The 26,949-nt window shown below is 40.6% G+C and overlaps 1 long non-coding RNA gene across 5 annotated transcripts in view; it reads left to right on the forward strand.

The window, feature by feature from the left end:
• LOC148337091 (uncharacterized) overlaps positions 1-26,949 on the forward strand; it is a 205,694-nt gene that overhangs the window by 152,999 nt on the left and 25,746 nt on the right. For all 5 annotated transcript variants that reach the window (XR_015843214.1, XR_015843212.1, XR_015843213.1 and 2 more), the window contains one exon: positions 12,187-12,268. This is a non-coding gene — a long non-coding RNA (uncharacterized LOC148337091). The remainder of the gene's footprint in view (positions 1-12,186; positions 12,269-26,949) is intronic.

Here is a 26,949-nt window from a genome sequence, read left to right on the forward strand (position 1 = left end):
CATGGCACAAAAAAATTCTAAAAAAAAAAAAAAAAAAAAAGTGAGCACATGTCTGCTGGGTATTAACGTTGACAAGAAGTAACCTCAGAGGAATCTATAGTCTCTCTGAAATCATCCTCCAGTCGCCAGATAATTAAATCTACAGCCAGCTACCGGCCTCACTTGTCGACATTCAACAAGCAGTGTGTTTTTCTCTTGCGGCACAGCGTGAAAGGACAACAAGGAAGGAAGCTGCATGCAGTCACTCCCTGATATATTTATTTCATTTATTTGTTGTTGTTGAGTGCCATAATCTTCATTGAATTTCAATTAATTGCACACCCCCAGTTATGCATGTCACTATATATTGATGGCATAGATACCGAAGATGAAGATTCATTATTTTTGATAATAATATTTCATTAACTAAACCTGCGCAATTAAATAATTTCCCGTGGCACGCCGGATGATCGCTCACAACGCGCAAAGATGTCACGACGCAGCGGTTGGTACTTTATTGTACCTCATACGTTTATACATGTGAAGGTGTAGTATGTATCTACAGACGGCATGATTTCATGGTCAGTATCCTCAGAGTTGGAATGATTGCACATAACTATGTATGATCTCATACTATGCATGATCTCAAACTTCAAAAACTCATTTCATCCAGACATTGAAGTTTTAGCATTATTTCACACATGTTTCAATCAAAAAGGTTAAACTGAGAGAAATACGATATAGAGACTTTGTGCTCCGCTAATTGCCGTGTTACTGACCCTGGAGTTGGAACACTTTAATTCTATTTTTTTTTTTTTTTTGCAGCTGCCGCAGAAGGTGTTCGGCATCCTCTGGCTTAAACAAAGCCCATCTGCTATTGACTGGAATTGCATTGTGTTGCCGTTGGTTATTTTTGTGGGCTCCATGCCAAAATAAAGACTTTATAAGATGGCATGACCATGGCTAGCAGCTGGGCAGTGAACCGTCTGTGATGAAAATGAATGTTTTAGCAGGTTTTTTTTTTTCATTTCATTTTTATTACTCCATTTTTCAGTTCGGTCTTCCTTTTTTTTTTAACGAGAGGTGAGAGTAAAGCGAGCGGCACGGTGGCCGACTGGTTAGCATGATGGCCTCACAGTGAGATGCAGCATCGGTCGTGGGTTCGATCCTGGCTCCGGCCATCCTGTGTGGAGTTTGCATGTTCTCCCCGTGCTTGCGTGGGTTTGATCCGGGTATTCCGGTTTCCTCCCACATTCCAAAAACATGCATGGCAGGTCGATTGAACACTCTAAAATTGCCCCTAGGTATGAGTGTGAGCGCGGATGGTTGTTTGTCTCTGTGTGCCCTGCAATTGGCTGGCAACCAGTTCAGGGTGTCCCCCGCATACTGCCCGCAGATTGCTGGGATAGACTCTAGCGCCCCCCGCGACCCTAGTGAGGGGAAGCGGTTAAGATAATGGATGGATGAGAGTAGCGCACCTATGTGCCTTCTCAAGTCCTAACTTATAAGGAAGCAAGTTAAAGATCCGATGAGTTAATTTTGTGATTTGTTTCTAAATAAATTAAATATGCTTGAAGATAAATGCTAAAAAAAAATAATGTGCAAAGACTGGGAACATTTTACAGTTATGAACTGAACTGCTGCAATATAGTTTAAAAACAAACTTATCCCAGAGAAATTGGAACCACTATTCGACAGATGGATTAATTTTTTTGTTCTATTTTTCATTGCTTATCAATGGACCATGGCAGCACAGTTTCATGGTACACCTGAGTGGTTGACACACTAGTGGATTTTCACTCCCTTCCCATCTCACTCCCATGGAAAAAAGTCCTGTACCATTCCGGACCAAAGTAAAAAAAAAAATAATAATAATAATAATCCTGTCCTGTCTTTGTGAAAACGACTCCCATTCTGCCCCCATTTTGCAGGTCAGCAACAATAGAAAAAATAAATAAAATAAATAAAAATTTATTGGCCCCTCCGCCGATGCTCCGGGTCTGCCCTTGTCCTCATGGACTCTCCCGCTCCTTTCAACTTTTTAACCTGTGCCATCCCAATCTCGTGATTAAAGGTTAAATTGACTCCTGTCCTGCGGGAATCCACTAGGATTCCCGGCACTTGCAGGATTCAAAAAGACAAAAAGTCTCCAGAACCTATGCCCAAAAACATACAAGAAGTCAGCCGTTTTATTTTGGCTTCGTAGTGCCTGTGAGGCACAGTTGGTGGGCCGCATTAGGCCCCTGGGCCAGACTTTGCACAGGTCTGCATTAAACTCTTTTTCACCATCTCATGCCCACACAGTCCTGCAAGTGGCTAGTGAGCTCTATCGCTCTTATGACTTTGGAGTTTTACTTCATATACTTGGCCATTTTTTTAATTCATTCAAATTTGTCGGGCTTGTTAACCTCTCTCTTCTCCGTTGGATGGCAAGTTTACTGGACAACATCATTTGTCACTTTACAGCGTTTTTAAGTTGAGTCCTGTTTAAATTTAATCAAAGTCAAGTGATTGCGTTAAGCAAGTCATACGTCAAGTAATACAGTCTGTAGTTGTGTTAGTTAGCGATAAAAACATATTCACAATCGCAGAGCTTTTTTATGGTTGCAAACAGCGTTTTTGGACTGTCTCTAAATGTCTGATTCAAGACAAGTCGTGAGACTTGAGTAATCCTCCTCTGCTTTGTTCTACATTTGCAATTGTTGTCGCGCCTTTTCCGGAAATTACTTTCTACTGCAATCTAATAGGCTGAAATGGAGTCGGAAGAGTGATTGCTTTGCATTTTCTTGATAATCCGCAGATATCTTCAACTCACTGTGTATTCTTTTCCATTCATCATTGTTTTGCCCCCTCCAAGCTACCATTTTCTTCCCTTGATCTTCAATGTGAGTTGTGTACGTTCCCAATACGGCATTTGTGTGGCAAATCATCAAACGTATTCTCCCTCGAAACCGCCGGCTTTCTTGTTGATACGGCTCATCGGAGACCGCGTGGATACGTACAATATTGCTTGTTCGTGTATGTCTCCTTAACACTTAATGGCGCTTAATTAGACATCAGGAATTATTAGAAAATTATAGCCACAAGACAAAATAAAAATGTCGACAACGCAGCGACTCATTAGCAGTACTCGTCAGGGGGACAAGCTTTGATTAGATTGTTTGTTCCTTCAAGGCAAATCCAGACGTACAAAGGCCGCCTGTAGCAGCCAATATCACAGTCGTGTTAGACCTGCGATAAAGCTTGCAGTTCTTTTGTAATGATTTTTTTTTTAACTCCACTGTACAGTGGAACCTCAATTTAATGGCCTAATCGGGGGGACGTTTCATCCATTAAACTCGTTCATCCATAATATTGAGGCACTTTTTCTCCATGGCCTAAAAACACCCAATACAGTCCAGAATAATTGTGAATGACCCGAAAGTCAGGTTTGCATGCTTCCTTTTATAACCAATGTTACGTTTGGATGACATAGTGAAGAGCTTGACAGAGAACAACTATATGCGGTCCAACGCTGGAGGTGGAAATGCACCCGGTGGCTAATCTACAGTACCAAGATCTTTCTGGTCATTGAGCGGCCAATTCTGCAAAAAACAACAGCAAAAAAACATCTCAATAATTCCCAAGATTTTGGAAGACTATGATAAGGACTGAATAGACCAAAGTTGAACTTTTTTTTTGAGTGACTGTGTGTCTTGAACACCTTACCAACAATCAAAGATGGTAGTGTTAGTGTGATGATCTGGGGCTGCTTTGCTAATTCAGACCTGGACAATTTTCTGTGAATAATGGAACCATGAATTGTGCTCTTTACCCAAAAATTCTGAGGAAGAAGGTTTTTGTAAACCCAAGCTGAAGCGCCTGGCATAACTGATACGGCATGACTCTTTCTTGTGACTGGCTCCAAGTAATTCCACCCTTGAGCCATTCAATAGCTTCTAAATTGCAATGCTGAAACGCTTATGTTGCATTTAAGTCTGTGCTATTCCACAAATTTTTTGTTGAATGGAAAGGTTCTCCTCACATTTGTGGCTGATCAAGTTTGCGCCCATTTTAACTTTTCCAAAACTTCAATAGAGGACACCTCAAATGTCCAGTTTGATTGCACAAGGGGCGTACTTATGTTTTTCAACCCGGTGATTCGTCAAAAACTGAAATAACTATCCCATTTTTTGGGGGGAAACATCAACAATGAGTTCATGCCAGCACATAACGTCTGTGTCTCATGTCTGTGTCATAGAATCCAATCAGCATCCCATCAAATTGCTCTGCTGACAGTTATACTTCTTCTTGCCAACACATTTACTAAAAAATCCAAAACTTTTTCTAGTAAAATATAAATGACGAGATTGTGGTACCACATAAACTCCGTAGCACGTATAAATGGCTTGCGATTGCCATGCTGGTCAGAGATATATTAACATTGATTCTACTGTTGTATTCACTTATTTTTGCTTGGGTTTATGAGATTTGGCAGTCAGTTTTAGCGTCCCTCCTGTCAGGATGTTTGGATGTCATTTTTATTCTCCAAATCAAATGTGACGAGACCAAAACAATCAAAAGAGGGACGCACAGATGACCAAACAATGTGTCAATTATAGGAGATGGCTGTGTTGACAGTTTAAATGAACACGTATAACTTAATAATTACGGAACGAGCCAGGCAAAGATTAATAGCTCGGGGAGCTTTTAAAGGCAGCGTATGAATCAACACTTCCCAGCGCAATTACTCTGAGAGTAATTGTGAAAGTGATGACAAGTCGAAGGGAGGCAAAGTTACACTGGCTAAGAAATGCCTCCCTCGCCCCTACGTGTCCATTCTTTGCATACTATGCAAGCCTCCACAATCGTCTATATCCTTGGGAAGTGCAATTCCATTTCACCCGGGCCTATTGTCGAGGGGCCAAAACTCATCGCTCAGCCTGCCAGCAATGAGCCAAATGGTGACGAATATGTTGGCCATGAATAGGAAATGATTGGTAATTAAAGCTACCTTGAAGAGTTTTACACCTGTGGAAAAGATCGGGGTCTGCAGTCCATTAGGATGAGGAGGTGAAGGATGAAGCCGGGGCGGCGAAGTGGGCTGAGTGATGGCTGCTATCTGAGTCTGTCACTGGGCTGCAGAATGTGACGTTTGATTAAGGTTGACCCAGAAAACGCAGACGAAGGAAGTTATCATCTCCCTTTAGCCGAGTATTCAGACACCGAATGAACTCGTCTGGCTGTGACAATGACTGACTACGTGTTGATTTACAAACTGAAGGGTTCGCCTATCAAGTTTCGTGTTGTTAGTTTTAGCTTTGAATAGTCATTTCCACAGACTGGTCTCAAAAATACGGGGACAGAAAATTCAATCAAAGTTGGGTTAAGAGTGTCCCTTTAAGCCCCCTTTAAGTTTTTTTTTTTTGGGAGGGGGGGGCATCTGTGAGTGTTAGCGAAAGTAGCAATTTGCCCTTTCACGTCAAGGTTCGTTCAAGGTCGCAGACGTTCTCCAGTCGTTGGCTAGATGTTCTGCAACAGTTTAAATGTTTTTCTCGTCACGAGGATATTTGGAACAAGTTAAAAATTTAAAATAGTACCAAATGTATGGCGAACATCTGGAGAACGTTTGGTGAACATTTGCAACCTTGAACAACGAACCGTACGAGAACACATTTGCTACTTTCGCAAACATTCGCATGATTTTCCCCATGTTTAAGGGAGAAATTCAGTGCCCCGTCGCGGTTTGCTTTTCACAAAGTCCCTTGTTCTTTGTTTGCATTATTTGTTTGATAAAATCACCTATTCTGATTTTTGTGCTCTTTCATTAATTCACATTAAAAAAATATAATTGGAGACTTCTGGTGATTCTGGGTCTCTTCTAAAAGTCAAATATCCTTCCGTAATATTGTTTCGTAACTCATTTAATCCGTAAAATACGTCTTCAAATATGTAGTACCTGCCTACCGAAGACGTATTTGTACGTCTTACGTTTTCTTTTTTTAATTTATTTATTTATTATTTTTTACACAAGAGTTTTTAGGACGGTCTCATGCAGCTTCTGACTGAAGGGTAAGGCGTGATTGCAATGTTATTTAAAACAAAACAGCCATCAGGTGGCAGCAAATTTAAGATCATCCAGTAATCCCGCTAGAGACATGTTGAAGAAAAAGAGAACAGGGACTTGTCGTAGTGGGCGTGGCAGAGTAGTGTTGTGAGAGCGGACAGAGCATAGTAGTTTTAGTAGCGATGGACAAAATTAAACATTTTTAGCCTCATTGTCTTGGTTAAAAGAAAGCAGTAATTTGCATTGGCCCTGCAGTAGAGAGGACTGGACGTATTGTGTCTTATTTACCTTAGACAAGGACTGCCCCCTCAAATAAGCTAAAATTGAAAAAGAAGGTGAATGTGCTGTACATCTTGATTCTTGGGGTATTTTTGAGGACCGCCCGTCACACACATGCTATTCGTACGTCTGTTGGTTGCCTCATTGTGAAGTAAGCTAAACGTATCACTTCGAGACCATATTGCTTCAATGTAAGAATGTCCAAGTGGGAGTCCCCTCATTTGGAAACACCAAAAACCTCTCTGGAGAGCGACCATCTCTTGACATGATTGGCAGGTTCTTATGCACTCATTTGGAGTACCTCAGGTTTCCCCTCTGGGCCCCTGTGAAGTTTAACCTTGCCTGGATGTGCACATGCATGTATGAAGGACTTCAAGCTGACTACGTTCTTTGGGAAAAGCCGTCCACCAGGAACGGGGCACAGCATTGGCCGGTCCTCCAAGGGACCAACGCACCAATTACTCCATGTGTAGTGTGATTGAGTAACAGGGATTTTTAATTGTCTTGTCATGCACAATTATGTCAAGCTGTAACCTTTAATTAAGCACCCGCCAATTATTTTCCTCACATTTTGTCGAAGCAGATGGAAATACTTTATAAGCGCAAAGTGAAAAGCAACTGGACAAATTCAATATTTTTCGGGGCATTAATTGACACTCTGATGTCTTTTCATTAGGAGCACCAAACAATTATATTGTAAATCTTTTGCTGCCCGCTAAACGGCCTTTGGTGCAGAGGTCCATGTGTGATAGCATTTCATTGTGCATCGCAAGGCTTGAGCTCTTGACATATAACGAATAAAAGTTTCTAATTGCCAATCGGCACCAAAGTTCCAAACAACAGCAGCTGAATTGAAAAAAATAAATAAATGCAAATTTGCAGATACCAAAAGGCAAATATGTGGGGGTTCATTTCTGTTGAATTATGGGACATGGGTAGTTAATTTTTACCTCCAACTACTCCACAGCTGGAACAGTGCTACCGTTTTACATCTGTGCCCTCATGCGTCATTTCAAGGGGAAAAAAAAACACATGAAAGATGTTCTCATAGACGCAAATATTGATGAACAGAGCAGCTGGCTGCGATGCCTTCAGGTGCCGCGCGGGCGTCGTCTTTCACAACCTCTTTATCAGAGCGACCCAGGTGGGTTGCCAGAACAGAATGTGGGTCATTGTTGTCGTCAACGTCTAGGGAGCCCCAATGTGCATATTGTGCAGGACTGAAAGGACGCAATAATCCACCCCCAATATGTGCCAACAGTTCTTATTCATCTGGTCCCCCCAGAGTTGCGCTGCTGCTCACGTTTGACGTGATGGAGAGCTGTCATTGTGTGCTTCCAGTCGGTTATCTCATCCACTTAATTCAAGCCATGTTAATCATTTTTTTTTTGGGGGGGGGGCTACTGGAAGGGTCTTTTATGAGCCTGTGTGATCTCTGCTGAAGGACATGACGAGGCCATCTGTACAGCGCTTGAGTCCGCTTGTCGGTAGTGTGACGAACCAAAGTACAACTACTTTGCTGTTGTACTTAATTGCATATTTCTGGTAACAGGAGTTTATTTTTCTCATGACTTTTTACTCAACTCGCTCCATTTGAAAACGTGAATCTGCATTTTTTTTTTTACTCCTTTTTCAAAATACACTTTTTTTTAACCTCCATAGTTGTCTTGTGACAGCCGCAAAACTACGAAAGTAGCTTCTGCTGATTAAAAAATGCTAGGTATATATTTCTTCAGTTCTCATTAGCTCATTTTGTATTTTTCGACGGCAGCTTGCATCAAACCCTCTGAATCATTTTCACAATCAATTCAATAAATTCATTATCATCACCTATTGTATTTTTCAAACCACCCTCCAAGTCAGCTGTGTTCGCGCCCACAACGGCGCAAACAGCCCTATCTGTCTGCACGCGTGAGAAAATACCAAAAGAAAGAAGGCGCCAGGCTTGCGCTTGGCCGTGCTTACGTCTGTTTGCCATGGGTGAAACTGCCAGGGGCATAAAGCCGTGGACAACTTTGATCTGAGGATCAGTGGCACACACAAACCCCTTCACCATAATAAGGTGACGGACGGCTCAGCGATCGGTACAGTAGATTTAGTTGACTCAATAAAATGTGGGTGATAATTAAACTGTCCCTTCATTTTCTGAAAGTCATTACGTTCACTCAGCGGTTGTCAAAGTGTGGTGCAATGTACCACCAGTGATATGCAGGCTCCCTCTAGTGGATCATAAATGTATTACTTAATTGCGTGTTCAGAATTCATACTGTTAGTGTGATTTCAGTTTTTTTTAATCATTATTAATCCAAATTTCTTCAAAAATGCAATTGAAATTTTTTCACCTATAATAGACGACACACGTTGCCATACATTCCCAACAGTGTTGGGAAAATATATTTTTTTTTTTTACAAATCTTGCCTAATTTTAAAATGATTTAGTTCAGTTAATAGTTCATAAATCACTTTTTGAACGAAGTTCACAATTCCAAGAATGAACTAGTTCAGAGTTCTTTTTTTTCCTTCTGTATATTGCTGCCATTCCCATTTCCCTATTGTTGTCAGCCACTCAGTCGACACTTAGAGCCAGCTGCCGCTTTCACCCCTTACACTAAATACTCTCAACCATGATGAAAAACTACTCTAACGGTGTTTTGAAAAGAGGACTTACAAAACGGAACAGTTGTCCTTGAGACAATTGAAATCAAGTTTGATTTCCGTCCATCCCAAACAAGTTCTACATAGCAATTAGATCTCAAAAGCGTAAAACCCTCAATGAAAACATTCTCGGCATGAAACTATTCATGTAGCTCAAAGTGCAATAGTCAAAATGCAAAAGGTTTCAGCACTATTTATCGAACAGTTGCGTATAAAGTACCTTGAAAGGCAAGCCGGGTGCTTGAGTTCAATGTGCTGTTTCATGTTTACTATTGACGTTGTTGCTAAAGTACAGATTTTATTCATTATTAAAGCTTGGCTGGCAAAGTTTACACAAAAAGGTAATATCGTATCTCAACTGGATTTTGACTGACCTCTTTATGAGATGATTTTAAGTAATAAGGATGCCATATTAATTATGAAGGCTGATTCTGGGGTAGCGATCGTGTCTTTATTTGTTTTTTTGTTTTTTTTTAAACTCAGGAATGCGTAAAAAAGCAAAAAAAGGATGGGGTGAAGTCCAAGGCACACTCGGTCAAGAACAGACAATTTATGATTCATATAATGAATGCAATGGCTCCTCAAGCCGGTTATTCATGATGATAATATCCACTTTGCACGATGGAAATAAAGAGAACAACTGGAATGCATACCTCCAATCCAATCGCGGCCAAGCTGTAATGGCTTAGTGTGAGTTGGCCCTAAATGAATCACTGACATTGAGATTCAGTCCCACGCCTCGCAACAGTTGTCTGCCCTCCTCCCCCTCATAAAATGCAAGTAGTATTTATTATGGTGTGGGCTTTTTTCCGAGTGGGGGGTGCTGTCACTCCAGCCGCCCGGTCCTGGGATTTTTCTCTCTTGATGAATCTCAATTATGCCAAGGTCACCTTTCATTGTGCTGATCTCTGGGCTGCGTTATTGGAACTGGCAGCGTTTCCGCACCATCATTGCCGCGCATATTGACAGCCGGCGCCCCTTCTACAAAACACGGAGAGGAAAAAAAAATAAATAAAAGAGAGTGAAAATGCTTGCGTTGTTTCTAATCACGGCACGTCTTCTGACTTTATGGTCTGTAATCATTGTGCATGCTGGAGCCTTTTGAATGTGAGTCCACTACTCCTCTGTCATTTTTCTTCATCTTGATTCAGTTTATCGTTGATGGCCGTGCTTCTTTTGCTGTAAGTGTTGAAATAAAGCTAAAGAAATGCAAATGAATCCACCAAAGCTCAGTGAGCTGAGGCCCGTGATTGAAGCGAAGGTAGTGATTGTGAAATTATTTTATTAATTTACAAATTTTCACCCCCCCAAAAAAAATCTCCCAAAAATATGAACAAATCATGCTGACAAACTGGTGGAGGTTCGTGAGAAAAAAAACTTGACTGTGACATATGCTGAAATGTAACATGATATCGATCTCGTGAAGATGTTTAAAACTACTCAACTTTATTTGGAGAGCACTTGGAAAAACAACCACAGCTGCATATAAAGTGCGTTACATAAAGTAAAAATCCAATATCTAAAAACAAAGACAGTTAAAACAACACATTAATAGTAGCATAAAAACAGTGAGCAATATAAAACACTAAAACAATGCAGAGCATCATGCCGTGTCAAAAGTCAATGAATAAAAATGTGTTTTCAGACGATTTTTAAAGATGGATAAAGAGTGGGCTTGCCTTCCATTTGACAGAAAGTCATTCCAAAGGGAGGAAGCACTGGTAACAGAAAGAATCTCAATCCCCTCTGAGGCTAAGCTTAGTCCCCGGTAGCGTCTTGTCCGCTGACCTGAGGCATCTGGAGGACCTCAGAAACGTACCTCAGGGTGAGACCATTTAATGATTGAAAGACGCATAAAAGAATCTTAAAAAGAAATTCAAAATGTATAGAAAGCCAGTGAAGAGAGAGACCAGAATTGGGATTATGTGCTGCCTCCTACGAGCTCCAGTTAGGGGGTGAGTAACAGCATTTTTGGACCGACTGGAGACACTTGAGCGAGGACTGGCTGACTTCAAAATAAAGTGCATTAAATTAATTTAATCCAACCACACACATACATACACACACATATATATATGTATATATATATATATATATATATATATATATATATATATATATATATATGTGTGTGTGTGTGTTTATTTATTTATAGGCCTGTCAAGATTAAAGTCTTCACTCTGGAGATACTTCAAAAATAATTATCTTACTTTCCAAAGCCAATTTTATTGCTGTGCCATATTAGCTGTACATCTTTAGCACATCGTCTCAGAACAAAACACCCTGCTCAAATTATCACTGGACCTTGCAAACCAACACTGCTGGAGTGTGGTGCTCGTGGGCTCAAATAAATGACTAAATGCACTGTATACTTTTCTAAGAAAAATGCCTGTAAAGATGACTCAGTTTGGATTGTTTTCAAGGATCAGAGAAAGCAATTAGAACAGTCTTTGAATTTAAACATACTTCATATTTGGTGATTTTGTATCAATCCAAAGATATTACTCAAGTAAATATCTGTTACAAGCTTCACAAAATATTGTATGAAAAATGTGATTAATCGCAATTAATTACAGCTTTTTTTGCGATTAATTAGTGAAAAAATGCAATAGCTTGACAGCACGTACTCAAATGAGGCGACACAGTTGCTAATTTGTTTGTGCGTCAACCCAACGCTTTTGGTTCAACGGACTCTGTCAATGACAATTTTTTTTCCAGACAAGGCACGGAAGCGGCATGCGTAATTGCTTGTTTCTGTTGCGGCAATCCGAAGAGGAGGTGGGAAAAGAGACGCTTTGCCACACAATTGACGCGTTGACAGGCGGTGGTTAGCTGAAGCGATAGGGCCACGACGGCTCCCTGATATCACTTGTTAAACAAGCGGCAGACAGTTTACCTTCGGAGGGATGTCTTATTTATATCGTCCACGCGTTCCTCGCTAGGCTGACTGTCCTGCCTGGCAGAAGATTCCCAGTGAAGGTGCAAACTGCTCCCAGTAAACCAAAACATTGCTGGGAACTTGGGAATCTTGTCAATGTAACAGTTACAAAAATAATGTCACCTTGTCATGAACATGCACGCCAAATTTTGCGGTTTTCAGGCCTTACTGAATACTGTATAAAAATTGTCAACCACACTAATGAATTAATAATGATGGCTGTAAACTGATATAAGAGCTGCAATGGAGGAGCAAGCCACTAATCAGTATCCATTTTTATTTTTTTCAGTTTTTATCATTCAAGGATCCTGAGCTCCGGAGGAGAAACAATGCGCACAATGGCGAGACGATGGTTCCAGTTACATGTCAAGGTTCGTTGTATTCAGTTCAAATACAATAATCTATTCAAGGAGAATAAATACAGTGAATGGACTCACAGGTGCTTCAAATTCTGTGCGGATGAATGGCCAAGCTGGAGGCACTTTGCATACATCCCGTCTCAATGTGTAAGAATGTTTGATAGCCCACTGGAGAGGGACCGTCGGGGTGATCACAGAGCAGCTCTAGCATGTAGCAAACGTGTGTGTGTGTGTGTGTGTTTTGCACAAAAGTGCTAATGATTACCTCCTCCAAGGAAAGATCCAGTCACCATCTCTCGTTTGTTAGAATGATGTTTTTGAGGTCTCAACATGTCCGAAAACTCATCTATTTTGACAATCATATGAATTCTGCTGAAAACCTATGCAGTATTTTATATGTGTACCTTGTCCGCAACCCCCAAAAATTGTGGCAGTAGTGACCTCGAAAGTATGAAAAAAATCAAATGAAACCAGTTTTACAAATCAACAAAAAAATGGTTTCTTCGCACAATGCATGAAAAAGACATTTGACAGAGTCTGTGATTTGACAAAGCCATTTTGAGCAAATTCCAGGCTTTATCGATTATTCCTGGATCATTCCCAATATCGTCGACCAGGTGTGCCCAGGTCCGATCCTCGAGAGCCCCAATCAGGCCTGTTTTCAGTCTCCCTCCACCAATACCTCCGATTCAAATGTTCAGGATTATTATCAGGGTTTTCCTTTTTTTTTTTTTTTTAATTTTTTTTTTGCCTGTGCCAATTTAAGTGGGGGGAAACATGGCATCATCTCACTTAGAAGTTTGCGGCATCAGTTTCACCAATCAAGACAAAATTTGTGCCCATGTCTATCACCAAAGAACACGTGGAAAACTCTCAAAATTGAGGAGGTTGTCTGCCATTTTGGTTTAAAAGAAATCCCTTGATCGGGGCCCAAATGAGACAGGAAGCACATATCCTTGTACAGATGTGTGCTGCTGGATTGCAAAGCTATTTTGGTATACTCTGTGTTTTGAGCAGAGCGTGGGCTCAAAATTTGCCCGGCATTTCGAAAGTTTACCATGAGAAAGTTGTGTGTTTTTTTTTTTTCATAGTCATTTCATTGAGTTACTTTAACTTTAAAATTAGACCCACATCTTAACAGGAGCATCAGTTTCCCCACTTCAGCAAGTTTAGGCAGGAAAATGGCGAGCGTGAGGTGGAGGACATACATTTACACGCTTGAGTGGTGTAATCTTCATGAAATAGCGGTAAATAGGCAGAGGAAGCCTAGTGAAGCCGCAGATTAATGCTGCTATCAAATGGCCTGGGACAAAGAAGGGGACGGCTAATGAGCTGGAAAAAGCAGGGCTGTTCACAGCATTAAATGATAGCAGCCGCACCCCACTTCGATGAACGAAGTGGACCCCCGCCCCACCGCCCGCCATGTTGACCTGTAGCGACAAACGCAGGACAAATATTGGGCTATGTCACTTTAAGCGGGTAGCTCAGTCTTGACGTGTTTGCTATGGCTTCAAGGCGCGCTGCTGTCTAATTTGTCTCCCTCCCTGCCCAAGTTCTGGGAGGTCATTTACTGGCAACTTCTTTTTTTTTTTTTTTTTTTACATCCCAGAAATTGCTTTTACGTTTGCTCTGCTCGCTCTCTTGCTGTCTCGCTCCTGATCTTTATTCTCGTAAGTCCATTTCATTCTACTCTCTTCCAATCAGTGTATCGCTCTCTCTTTATTTGGCTTTCTGTCAGAGCTGTGATGTCATAAAAACGGGTCTGTCTGGTTCCCATGGTGCCTACAAACCCCCCCCCAATAGGGCTGTCACCTAGGTGGCAGAATGGACACGATCAACTCAACTCCATACATTTCTGCCGTGGCCCGCTGTGGCCCGTATCAATTTTTGATGCCCAAAGGACCACTTGCAGGCAATGTTTCATGTTTAATTTATTTCTCAGTTCAAGCTGCAGGACGCCACTGCCAAAAGGAATTGAGCGATGACGAGGAAAAATCACACAGAAGGCAGATAGGCCTCATTTATGGGTGGTAGGAGCTTAGGAGGACAGAAGACAACAGAAACTTGCTTCAGTGGCCAAATTTCCACACACGCACACACAAAAGAAAAAAGCATACATTTGGGGGAATTAAAGAGACAAAAGAGCCAAAACGACCATAGCTTAGGCTCAAAATAGCAGACTACCCGTGTACATTATAAACATGGGTTCCTGAAGCCTTTTTTTGGGTCTACTTGTAATAGAACTCTACCAAATTTCATGTTGTTAAGTGAAATGGGCTTCAAGGACTTGAATTTTAGCTAAAAAATTCCAGGGACCCTAAAATGCAACCAAAATGTCTGACTTGTGTTTCTTATCCGGCATGGGTCCTTCTTTGCATTCCTTGTCATGATATACATGAATATAATTTTTTATGTTGCTAGGTTAAAAAAAAATGGCGTTGGTGGGTAAATATTTCAAAACAATCGAGGCTGCGAATAAGCAAGGATGGATGGATGAATGATTGGAGGGGTTGGGTGATTTCTGGTTTAAAGGCAAAAATTGACTCTCACTCCATCTATCAGCTTTTTCTTGTGACAACATAAATGACACTAGCGTCTTGACTTGACTTTAATAAAGAAAAAAACAAATGGAAAGTCAACATAAAAAAAACAAAAAAAACAAACAGAATATACCCACAGTTGATCTGCGTTAACCGCAAGAGCGCTGTTACCACCGCAGGCGTAGACATATTTATCATACTTGAGCAGAGTGACTGTTGTCTGCCCGGCCATTTCATTTTTACACACCACCACTGACGCAAGAACGCCGGAGAAAAAAAAAAAAAAGTGAATTAATCAAATGTGTGGTGGAAGGCAAGTGTTGGGAAGAGAGAGTAAGGAGGAGGGGTGTCACTTCTGCATATCCCCCAGTGTTGCCGGGAATCTGAAGGGACAGCTAAGTAAACAAATGTGTTATGTATGACCGAACGGGCCCCGGCGGGGTCCCGTCGGGCGACTGGCCCGGTCTGAGCCGGGAAGATGCATCGAGACAAGTGCATAAATCAGCACGCAATTAGGACGTCGTGATTTCATTTATGGTATCTACGAGCGGCCCCCTTGGCACTTGCTGGCAGATGTCATTTCTAGCCAATTGATTTTTGCAGCCAGTCCCGAGGACCGGAGCCGCCGTGCCCCCCTACTTCCCCACCCGCCCGCTATTCCGAATAGATGACAAAAACACAAGCCAAATGGCCGTCCGGGTAATTCCTGCATGATAGCCGTCGAATAATGCAAGAGGCATCACTGGCATGAGGGGGGACCAAGGACAAGACAAGGTGTTACTGCAAGCGCTATAAACACTGATGTTGTTTGTTTTTGCCTGTAATGAAGTGTGTCAAAACATTCCTTTAAGGTGCCTCCTCTAAATCAAATGCTTTGAATATTGTCTCTACCTTGTAACTTTATTTTAAAGGTTACATACAGCAAATACTCACCGGTGTTGGGCAAGTTACTTCCATAATGTAATAAGTTGCATAATAACTAGTTACTTACATGTAAAAGTAATTTTTCTTAACAATATTACTGTTTCAAAAAGTTGAAGTTGCTTTTACATGACTTTTTTTTAATTTAGGATTAAATTATTTAATAAAGATTTTGACACTTTAAACGGGAAATGCAAAATTTGCTACCATAATGAGGCTCGTAAAGATAACTTTTAATGGGGATTTTTTTTATATAATATTAAATGTTTTGACATTATGGTGGAAGATCAATATTTGTATAAATAATGTATTTTTTATAGAAATATTGTTTTATATTTTGCCTAGTCTATAAATAATCTCAGACTGTAAGATTATCAACATGCTCAAATTAATTTACACCAAAATAATAGTGCTATATGACGTATAATTGATAATTGGTCTTAGAAAACCAAAACATGGAGCTAGATAGATAGATAAGAAAAGTCATGCGTAATGAAAGCAAAAATATGTATTAAGTCAAAACTGAGTTGACGAGTGTTATATCTTTTTCATAAAAGCAAACTCAACTAAATCACTTACATATAGTTTTTACTGTCCTTAGGTTTGTTCCTGCTTGTATTTTGAGTCCATGTTCACATTTTATTTTATGAAACCATTTTCAGACAGTGATTGGTGTCACAAAACTTCTCAGCCCTGACAAATGCTGCCCATCGAGTAAAAACAAACGAAACGCTTGGGAGAGAGGCGAAACGGGCAATCAATTCAACTTTACGTTTTCAGTGAGTCAAGATTTTCTAATTGTAGTAATTAGTTTAGTAAATGGCTTAACGAGGAAGTGAGGTAGTAAACTTCTCTCCTGTTAAAATTTGGTTTATTCTGGCTTGTGGTCCCACTTTTGTAACACGCTACGAGACTGTAATAATATTAAGAGTTACTCCTTTTATTACTTTGTTCCTGCCTAAATGTAATCACGGGTTACCACCAACACTAATAATCACCTCACGTCTTGGCAGTTTGCTATTTCCAATGTCACCTATAAACATGTGTTTCAGCAGAACAAATCCTCTGCCACTGTGTAAAAACTGCTCCTGAAACAAGACAAACATAGAAATGTGTTGGTTTTGGTTTAGAATTCCGTTTGTGTTCCTTTGTGTGTCTCGTCAGTTTCTAGTGTGCACCTGTGCTTGTCATCCCGGTCCCTTGTGTCTTCCAATCAGCTCCCTCAGCCACTTGCGTCTGTTCGTCCACATGTTTGTCGTTGTCTATTCACTTTGTTTGGATTTAGTGCCCTGCTTTCGTTCAGTCTTTGTTGGGTCATGGTCGATGTTGGCGTCTCAAGTCTTTGTTAGTTGCCCTGGTCAGTGTTTTTGTTTCCCAGTCTTTCGTTGTTAGGGTTAAAAAAACTGCATCTTTTGCGCAGGTGAGCGGTCTACAAAAATCGAATCCAGTCCTCTATTAGTGTGACATTTTAATAAACATTATTAGATTTGATGGTTTAACCAGTCTTTGCTAAAACACACAAATGTGACAATGAAATTGTTAAAATATACAAAACGGTGAAATTTTACTTTCCTGGGCAATAGCTCAGCAACCCTCAAACCGCTGTTTCAAGATGAAAAGGTGGTTTATTTACGATTATTATTATGCAAAAATGTTCATTGCAAATAATGATTTTACTTTCAAATGCCTCTTTTTTTAATTCTATCCCACCAAATCTTGTTTGAAATTTAAGAGGTTTTGTTTGTTTGTTTTTGGCCCAAATCTGAAAGTTTCCATTTTCAGTCTCCATATTCTCGGTCACTTTCTTGTCTTGTCAATTAAATGCAGAACTGGCACAAAGTTGAGGTCACGGTGACCTTAATTAGTTTAGGTTATGTAGTTTACCTGCAGCTGTGACAGACGACATTGTTTATGTTTGACTTGCATGTTGTCATTGTCTTCGTCCCGATTTGATCAACGACATGATCACACAATTCAAAGTGATCATCATGGGATCTCCCTCCATGATACTTGATACATGAGGCGAAATCTTTGCATCATCCTCGCAGCCGGGTTGACAGTTTTGCACAATACAACCCCGTTTTTTTTTTCACTTTCAAAAATAAAAGCCACACTCATGAAAATTTACATTTTATTCTAAAGAGGCTGACAAAATCATGTGGCACCTCATTGTCCTTCTCCTTATTTGTACATTTTTAGGTTGCATTGCACAAACCCTTGCTAAACCATTCTAGGCCTTTTATTTTATGGAAAATTGTGCCCTTGTGGTCTAAAATATGTGAGTGGAGAATATTGACTAAAAGGCATCAAATGTAGACTAAGTTTCTGCACTAACATTTAGCATGGCCATCAGATGCAGGCAGAAAGCATTTTGAGAAGAAGTGACATAACCATATGCAAATGATCAACTCCAAAATCCTTTTTTTTTTATCCCATCCTTAGTGGCTAAAATAAACATATTTACATAGATTAAAAAAAATATCAAATTTGGCATGTAATGACTCCTGCATCACCGTATTCATGTTTTTTGGGAGGTGGGGGGGCTTTAACTACGAATGACACCCATAAATCTACCACTGCCACCCAATGGCACTGAAACTTGGATACAAGAGATGAACGTGGATAATTTCCATAGCAGATAGAAGAACATTTGTCCATTGACAATAACCTCTCAGCTCCTCTCTGAACAGTTTTGATTTACTTTTCATCCCAAAACTTCCATCCTAGTCTGGAATGTATTGCTCCCCTTCACGCTTAAACAATTTAATTAGTTCTTCAAACTCCAGCGGAACCGTTTGACTCAATCAGAAGACACAAAGGATTTGCTGGGGAAATAGTGTACCTTCAATTCCATGGATGGATTATTGAGTTAATAATATTTATTCTCGATGGCGTTTGAAGCAAATATGAGGGGTTCTTGGCGAGGAATGTGATCCTTAACGTTACCTTAAAATTGCTTTCAAATTGAAAACATCATTTCTTGCACTTTGTTTCTGGAATTACTTCAGGAAACTTGGTATTGTGTGTACGTGGCCCTACTCTTCAAACTTGTGGCCAGGACAGCTGAGAGATATCGAGTGAAATACACCAACTGGTTTTGTCGCTATATTCTCGTTACGTAAAAATACTTTACATTTCCTGGTGTGTTACTATTGTGTTATTATTATTTTACAGAGCAGCCAGGACATGAGACAAGCAAAATAGCTTCCATTTCCTCTTCTTTTTTTATTATGTATATCAATATTGTACGGAGTAGCTAGGGCATGTAAAATGCTTATTTTATCACTATGTTATTGCTATGTCACAAATTAACTTTACTTTCCTTTATTATTTAGACACTTGGTACTGAATGGCCACGACGTTGACACATCCACTGTTGCTATACTATATGTAACAAAATAACTTGCATATTCTTCATTGATGTTTTAATATTGGCGCAAAGGATGTGAAAGAATCTGTACAGATTTGGCCACTTTTCAACTTCTACATTGCTAAAGCTACGCTTATACTATGTCCCTTGCGACCACAGTAGCCCCATTTCTTAAAATGTGGTGCACCATGGGATTTTTTTCCCCCCTCCCCTCCGTGTATTCAAATCTTGCTAAATTTGGATCTATCACAGTTTTTCTGATGGAACGTGTCGGGGTGGATCTGCTGAGTCCTGGAGGCACCGCTCACAGTTGACCACGGTAGCTAGTGTATTCCCGATCAGCTGGTCACTTTCTAATGAGGTCCCTTTCATTTCATGTACTGTAAAGATAAAATGTGGACTTTGGAAAGCTTTGGGGAAAAATGCTCAGGAGATCAGCTTTAGGATAAGTGATTAACATTCCTCCCTTTTTGTTTTGCTGACATGTTTTGAATCAAACAGTAACCCAGTCATTCCCAAAGAGTGCCAGTGCCATGACTGAAAAATGTTTCAAAAACAAAATTTCACCAGGCATCCACAGCAATCACTTTGTCATGTTTGCCAATCCCGTCCCTCCCTGTTTTGTTTGACTTTCCAACTCAGGTTCCCTCAAAAAATGTTGATTGGTTCCACCAAGTGTACAAACTTTAAAGCCTTTGTCTTGGAAGTTGTGGCTGTCTCCTCTCAATGCTTTTCAAAATCCAGTCATGAACTGTTTTCTTATGACTGCTATTAAAACAAATATAGTCGTGGGTACGCCCGTTGCATATGTTAATCCGAATTATTGTTGCAAATCAGTCATAAATGTGATAAGGCTTAAGCAAATGCCAACAAGACAATTTCACACAAGTTGAACTAAATCAACATTAAAACAGAAGGCAACCATTCGTGATACACTCCTGTTATGATTGTTTTTATTCTTTAAAGAAGATTACTTATGCTGGATATGCATGAGAAAGGAAAAACAAAATGCCAGAAAGGATACAGATGCTAGTGTGTATTTTTAGACAAACAAGAAGAAAGTAGAAAGTAAATCAGTCGGTCCATTCATGCAGACACACAAACGCACACAATAATGTAAACATCTGTCGTTCTATTTTTAGACGTATACTGTGAACTACCGTATGTTTATTCGCATGCCAACGTAGAGTTGGCATGGCCATCCACTCACACGCAATGTAAACATGAGTCGGCCCATTTACATCCACACAGTATACAGTTCTATCCATTCAAATGCATAATGTAATGAAGTTAACATGTGCACTTAGATTTGAATGATAAAATATTGTAAATGAGCTAGCATGGGTGAGCTAGCATGCGCAAGCTAGCATGCGCCCCGTAGTGCGGCGCGCCCAGTGTAAGTAATACAGAAATAGCACCCTCAAATGGTGTTGCGCCCTTTGACAGCGTGTCTTTTGGCCGTAAAAATACGGTATGTCTTTCCATTTACGCATAGAGTACACAATAATGACCGTTACCGCTCACCTTTTTTCTGAGTTTGGTCATGTGACATTCACAATCTGTGCCTGTAGAGGTCCGAGTTGGGAAGTGTGTGTGTGGCGAGGGGGGCTCTACCTACTTCACAGACTAACTTAAATGTAACGTCACTCCTTATGGAGACACCGATTGTGATTATATTTCGCTTTATTTTATTTATTTTCTTATTAGTCTTAATGTAGTTATTCTAAATAACATCATATAACACAAAGTGAGTTGAAAAGACTCTGTGAAGATATGCCGTTTTCTCCCTTGCATGAAGTTGATTGGTGAAATGGATGCAGTGCTTTGAAGATAAACTATTCCTTTGTTTATATGAATAAGGAAATTATGATGAAGGTTTGCTGGAGCTTAAATGTGAACCAGAACAACAAACAATTTATCGGAATCAACCATCTTTGTTGTTTACATTGTCAATTTCACCGCAAATGCTTTGAGGTCAGAACTGAGACGATCCTAGTTGGATAAATCCAATTTCCCACCTTCCTCAATGCAGCATTAGGCACTGTAATGTCATATTCAGTCAACAGTGAGTGGCAGTGCTAGGAAAACTGGGATGGATAAAAACAGGTGGCTTTTGTTTATTAATTCATATTCCACAAACGAAATATTTATCAGAATAGTGTTGGGGCGCATAGAAGACAATATTGTGAAGAAAAAGTTTAACTTGACTTCCCCTTTAAAACAGTAACTTATCTGCGATACAGTGAGTCCCCTTATTATTTCCATCTTCTTTATCAAAGTGTCCCTTTAAACATTGTTGGACACGCATGAGAAAGGGAAAAACGAAATGCCACCGTGCATTTCGAGCCAAACAAAACAAAATCGAAAAAAGGCTAATTGAACTTTCTTTTGTTGTTGTTGTTATTGCCATTTTTCAAAAGCCGAGCCAAGCTTCTTTTTTCTTAGCTGTGCATCGACGTTCGTCTTTTCAAGCCATATGTTTCGGGTCCCCCCCGAGCCCTTTTTCAACAGCACTTGTGAGCTAAGTCATACTGTACAGTAAAACAAACACTCTGTACCTGGTGCGTCACAGAGAGCCAAAGAGGGAGAGAAATAGCAGAATAAAAGAATAGAAGCAATGCGATTGATAAAGCGGCAAGGATGAGGGGGAGTTGGAAGAGGTGCCCTCCCGCTGAGAATGGATCCACCAGAGAGGAAGAATGTGAGGCCGTTGCTAGGGCTTTAATAATGTACACGGGGCAGCCTTCGTGGTCAACCGCAGTGGGGAGTGACATTTAGAGTTGGGGAATTGAGTAGATGGGGTTAAGCACCTACAGGGGACTGGTCACAGTTGGCAGGCGGAGTGGGGTGGTTCCTATTGGCTGACTAAAAAGCACACATTCAATATGTGTGCGGTCACATCATAAAGACTTGCAAGTTAGTACAATATACAGTACAATACAACTTTATTTATATAGATGGCGGAATATTAATTAGCAGTAAATTAGAACACAAATTAAAATCACGTTGAGCCGAAAGCCAAAGAATGAAAAAGCGTTTTTAAACGAGTTTTAAAAGTGGACAAAGAGGAGGCTTGCCTAAAACTGAATGGAAGGTCATTCCATAAGAATGAAGGACCAGCAACAGAAAAGGCACGATCGCCCCTAGGATTCCGCCTGATCCTCGGCACCTCTAGCAGCATTTGGTCCGCAGACCTGAGGCAGCGGGCAGGTGCATCGGGGGTGGAGGAGCTCAGAGAGGTAGACTGGTGAGAGACCAGTTCTAGATTTAAAGATAAACAGAGGTATCTTACAATTAACTTTAAAGTGCACTGGGCACCAGTGAGGAAAAGCCAAGATGGGGTTTATGTGCTCCCTCTTTTGAGCTCCTGTGAAAAGGCAAACAGTAGCATTTTGGACCAGTTGGAGGCGCTTGAGGGCGTACTGGCGGACTGGCTGATTTACTTATTACAGTAATTTAGCCTCGATATAATGAAGGCATGTATTAGTGTTTCTAAGTGCTGGTGATAAATAAAGTGTTTCACCTTAGCCAGCTGCCTAAGATGAAAGAAGCTGGATCGAACAACAGCACTGATTTGCTGATCTAATTTAAAATCACTGTCCAATTTTTAAAACCCAAGTTCAAGACTGTTGGCTTCAGATAAGATGCCAAGGGGCCAAGGTCAACAGGGTTGAAAGTAGAAGGGCCACTGGGACCCAACACTATGACCTCCCTCTGTCTTCTTTTCGATGAAATTAAGAGGCACCCAGGCTTTGATTTCCTCAAGACAGGACAAAAGTGGTCTCAATGAGAGAGCATATTTTTTGTTCTGTGGGACACTGATCTGACTGTTATCCGCAGAGCCATGGAAAGATGTTTTCATAGGATGGAACCTAGGGGCAGCAAGTATAACGAACATGTCAAGGACCCAAAACAGAACCCTGTGGAACACCATACGACAGAGAGGAAGAGCGGGACTCAGAGCATCCTGGGCGAACACAAAACATCCAGCCATATAAATGGTATCTAAACCACTGTAGCGAAAAGAAAAGGTTCAGCACTCAAATAACAAATAACAAGAGCTTGGCGTAGGATGTCACAACGTATACCGGCAGGCATCTTCGATTTTTACCATGCAGCTTTACTTATTAGAGATTATAATGCACCTACCCTCCTACGCAGAAGTACTATTTCTTAAAGATTGACATAATACAGTATAAAAGACAAAATCATGTAAACTGGCATCAGGTGTAAAAAGCATACAATCAATTTATCAATTAATTAATACGAACACAAATACGACAGGCAAGCCCTGTCACACACCAGCACACATCAGCACACACACACGTATGTTGTCCAAAATAGGTCCAAGATTGATTATTTGGGGAAAAATGTTTTGACACTGATTGTTTTGTCCAATACTAAGTAGGAGTTGGACTTTATGTTCTCAATGGAAACTAGCGCAACTATGTCAATGTGCTGTTTCTAAAGCCAAACAACCGCTGATGAATTTCCTCCCCGGCATGCAGCCGCAATCTCCCGTCCTATTGAATATGTGACCGAAAAACAGATGGATTCTTTGACCTTCAAAGTAAATCAACAATCCGGTGATGATGATGAACCCGGCGTGCGGTTGTTCATCATCGACCACTCGTGTTGTCCTTCTCCAAAACATACCCGATGGTGAGCAAGGTCTGAGCGGCTGCGTATAACAAAACTCACAAACTATCACCATTAATTCTGCCATCGGTAGAGGTCAACGTGAGGGAATACAGACTCAAAGAAGTAATTTTCTAACCCCTTTTGAGAATACTGATAATGTTGGAAAATGTTTGCCCATTCATATTAGATAATAAATGAAAAACATTTATGGTGGAATCCCACTATTCACAGGGGATAGAGATTGGGGAGTATTTTTAAACCTAAAATTAAAAAAATAAATAAATGAAAAATCCTGAAAAAAGCCTTAATCCCCTCAACATACAAAACAAAGAAAATATATTTGTAAAAAATCATGACAAGATGAATCCACGGGTGCTGAATCGTGTCTATGTGCCCATTCAGCCTTTTCAGCTCCATGAACATAAAAAAATATGCATTTGTCCATTCACAAAAGCTAATGGATATACGTCAAGACACAATGTTCGTGGTGTAATCACACACATTATACAAACAGTTGTTTGTTTCCATGCAAACACATTCAAAGTTACAGTAAATGTGGCCCTTTATTCTCACAGTAAATGTAAACATCTATCCATCTGCCCATACCCAGAATCAGAAAAATGATGTATCCATTCAAATACATACAATCAAAACACCCATCTGTCCGTTCACACACATGATGTGAACAGCTGTTTGACCACTCGCATGAAAACATCCGCCCATGGACACAAATCAAAAGCAGTCTATGCATTCACACACAGAGCGTGGACAATAAGTAGACCAAAGAGTGTGATCCGGCTCACAAACGTGTTGAAGGCCTTCTTTGCATCCAGCATGTCCGCTCTCGAGGGACGCGTGCAAGGACACTTAGGCAAAGATAACTGCTTTAATTAGGCCGTTTTCAAAGACTTTCTTTCAGAGGAGACGTTATCGCGATGATGTTCATTCTCTCCGTCAGCCAGGCAGTCAAAGCCAAACTAAATTCACCGTAAGCACGCACTTGCACCGTGCAGTTTGGACGGTGTGGCAGATTTACTCCTGTTGAGTTTCCTTATAGGACAGGCTTTCCGCAGCTGCCGCCGGGAGCACTATTTCACTCGGCGGATGACATGTGCCCAATTATTAGGTCCTCTAAGCAACCTCGACGGCTTCGCGGGCCGGCCGTGTCTCATCGTGAACGAGCCGCCATGCCGATACTCTGCCGGATGATCAATGGTTGACTCCCTGAAGGACGATAACAGTGCCACATTGTTAGGTACACTTTGATTACTCGTGTTGTGCACACACACACCATTGGGCAGACATTGTTGTAAATTGAGCTTACAGTAAATGTCGATCCATTCACACATATAATGAAAGATGCTGTTATCCATTCACACATATATTGAACAGGTGCACATGAGCTTGGCGTAAAAACTGGCGCCTCTTCATTTTCACTCCCAGGTAAAGCTACTTTACTGTGTAGGGGAATTTTACAGACCCCAAATGTTTTTAATTCCACACCCCCAGTGCACCTGATAATTTGGTGATAAAAAGTTTAGATCGACTCTGAGCTGGTCTAAGTTGTGGCGCAGGCGGTGTAAGGTGATTTTGGGTGCATTTGATCAAGAAGGCAGACAGATTCTGAGCTCTGTTGTGGTCACAATTGCAGTAAACATGTCCAGCCATTCACACACCCATAATGTTAACAACTGTCTGCTCATTTACATATCTTTAGACCCGAAGCAATCTGGCTGAAAAGATATAAGTACCAGATTGTGACTTCATGGCTGATATGTTGGACATTATAATATCTGGGCTAAGCATGTCAAAGGCTGGGAGGTGCTTTACTTGTACACCACATATCCATCCTGGGGTGTTTTTAATTGGCTTAGTTTGCGCAATATAATCTTTACTGCAATTAAGAGTTACACTGAGGCGATTGATCTATTTGAAATAAGATAACCCATAATTCGTTCAGCATGCGTACACCACTTCTTCATTGCACAAATTGTACGGCAGCCTCTTGCTACAGCATGCAAAATGCCAGGGTCGTGGTTTCCTTACTGATTTTCAAACAACTTAGGGAATGGTGACGTGTCTAACGTGATACATACTGATTGAATTACCGGCCTAAATATAATGACCTGTTCCATTCAGACTCATTTCACGGTTTTCATCCTAAACAAGCTACAGCGCAGACACTCAATGATTGGCTCCCGAAAGGACAATAACACTGTGTTGGTAGTGGTGGAAGTTGAACCGTATGCGCGTGAATATCGAGAGACAGGCCATGCTTGAACGGATATTGCGTCAGAGGATATTGTCATCAACGCAATTAGGTCACAACTAATCAATTCTTATTCTCCTGGCTCATTACAGTATACCCTTAGCTCATAAACAAAAGGCCGCATACATGCTCACCTGTTCGATTCCCACCCCCCTCCCCGCCCAACCTCCATTAGGTCTGCATAATGCCTGCTAATTATGTTTGCTCATCTGTAAGCCTTCATTATGCTCCAAGCTGATAATTAGCTGGGTGAGAATTCACATTCGCCGTCAACTTGGCAGTGAAAGTGCCTACTCTTGTCCTCCTTGGAGACTGCTGGCATTATCTAGCTTTAAGAGCGTGCGCACCTAAAAAATAATTGGAGAAAGGAGACCAAGATAAATCTAAAATCGAACACAGAGCGACACTACAGAGAAATTATTAGCAACAGTCAAATTGGGATTAAGATCAATTATGTGCCAATATGTTCCTTCACATGTGGCCATTTTGGGGTCTTTTTGTACAAACTTGGAGATCCAGATTTAAAAATCTTTTAGGAAAAATACTTATCACTTTGAAACTTGAAATTTAGTAGATTTGTCTGTCTTGAGTCATAAATGGTCTCAAGGTTCATTTGTTTAATAAACAAAAGCAAAATCAGACACGAGTTGTGCCATAGTGTGCTTCTTGATGAGTCTTTTTGGAGAGCTAAAAATAAAATATCCGAACACGTGCAACAAAATAATTGACTTATAGATAATGTGAATTAATTATAACAAATAGTTAACAACGCTGAAATCCTTAAGTGTCTCTGTTGCATAGGTCTACGTTCGGACCATAGAGCAATCCTGGAGAGTATTGGACCAACCCAATACCAGTCCACAGAGCCACTGATGATACGACGATGCTCAGTACTTCTTTAGCTTGCGACTCATGGCAAGTATGCTCAAGCCCAAGTGCGTACTTGAACTCA

Source organism: Idiotropiscis lumnitzeri, chromosome 5, assembly GCF_059441095.1.
Source record: "Idiotropiscis lumnitzeri isolate Australia: NSW breed Sydney's pygmy pipehorse chromosome 5, RoL_Ilum_1.0, whole genome shotgun sequence".
Lineage (NCBI taxonomy): Eukaryota > Metazoa > Chordata > Actinopteri > Syngnathiformes > Syngnathidae > Idiotropiscis > Idiotropiscis lumnitzeri.